Here is a 1,511-nt window from a genome sequence, read left to right on the forward strand (position 1 = left end):
TAAGGAATTTTGTCGAGATCTGCAGTACTTTCAAATATAATGGTGTGACTGATGAGGCTATCAAGCTGAGGCTTTTCCCATTCTCTCTGAGGGATAAAGCTAAGGACTGGTTACATTCTGAACCAGCTGGGTCTATCAGTACTTGGAAAGATCTTCCGCAAAAGTTTCTGGTGAAGTTTTATCCAATTGCGAAGACTGCTGCTATGAGGAGTGCTCTTACTCAGTTTGCGCAGCAATCTACAGAATCTATGTGCGAAGCTTGGGAGCGCTACAAGGAGATGTTGAGAAAGTGTCCACATCTTGGAATGCCTGATTGGATGGTGATCACTGGTTTCTATAATGGTTTGGGGGCCCAATCTCGGCCCATGCTCGATGCAGCAGCTGGAGGCGCCTTGTGGGCCAAAAGCTATACTGAGGCTTATAATCTTATTGAGACTATGGCTGCAAATGAGCATCAAAACCCAACTCAAAGGATGATGCCTAGAAAGGTAGCAGGTATTCTGGAAGTCGATGCAGCTACAGCTATTGCAGCGCAGCTCCAAGCGCTGTCTATGAAGGTCGATTCTCTAGCTACCTATGGAGTCAATCAGATAGCTATGGTCTGTGAGCTTTGTGCAGGTTCTCATGCTACGGATCATTGTTCTCTTGTTAACGAAAATGTTCAGTATATGAACAATTATCAGCGACAACAGCAACCTTTGCCAGCTATTATCATCCTAATAACAGAAATCATCCAAATTTCAGCTGGAGTAATAATCAAAATGCTATTCAGCAACCATATCAGCAAGGCGTAAGTAAACAGTTCAATTCACCTAGATTCCAGCAACCACAGCATTATCCTCAACAAGGAGGTGCAGCTCCACTCTCTAGTGCTGATTTTGAGGAACTTAAGCTGTTGTGCAAAAGTCAGACGGTTTCGATCAAGACCTAGGAAAATCAAATCGGTCAAATAGCCAATACAGTGCTCAATTGTCAACCTGGCACACTTCTCAGTGACACTGAAGTGCTAGGCAGGAAGGAAGCTAAAGAGCAAGTCAAGGCTATTACCTTAAGGTCTGGAAAAGTTGCCGATGCTGAAAAATCAAAAGAAGGAGAAGCTGAAGTTGGATATGAAGAAGCTAAGCAAAAGGAGAAAGCGGCGGAACCAAAGAAGACTACTGTTGAACACACTCTGCCTGAGGGTAATACAGGGGAGAAACAGCTCTATCCTCCACTACCTTTCCCTAAGAGATTGCAACAACAAAAGCTGGATAAGCAGTTTGGTAAGTTTCTGGAGGTGTTCAAGAAACTTCACATCAATATACCTTTCGTTGAGGCTCTGGAGCAAATGCCTAGTTATGCAAGATTTATGAAGAGTATTCTTTCAAGGAAGGTGAAACTGGATGACCTTGAGACCGTTGCTCTAACGGAAGAATGCAGTGATGTGCTGCAACAAAAGTTACCTCCAAAGCTTAAAGATCCAGGTAGCTTCACCATTCCTTGCACCATTGGCAAGTTGTCTTTTGACAAGT

The 1,511-nt window shown here is 43.6% G+C and overlaps 1 non-coding gene across 1 annotated transcript; it reads right to left on the reverse strand.

Annotated features, from left to right (window-relative positions):
• Window positions 1-200: 200 nt before the first annotated feature.
• Window positions 201-307, reverse strand: LOC141715823 (small nucleolar RNA R71). Its single transcript, XR_012572571.1, has one exon. It is a non-coding gene; the product is annotated as a small nucleolar RNA R71 (small nucleolar RNA).
• Between the last annotated feature and the right edge of the window lie 1,204 nt (window positions 308-1,511).

This window comes from Apium graveolens, chromosome 3 (assembly GCF_009905375.1).
Source record: "Apium graveolens cultivar Ventura chromosome 3, ASM990537v1, whole genome shotgun sequence".
Lineage (NCBI taxonomy): Eukaryota > Viridiplantae > Streptophyta > Magnoliopsida > Apiales > Apiaceae > Apium > Apium graveolens.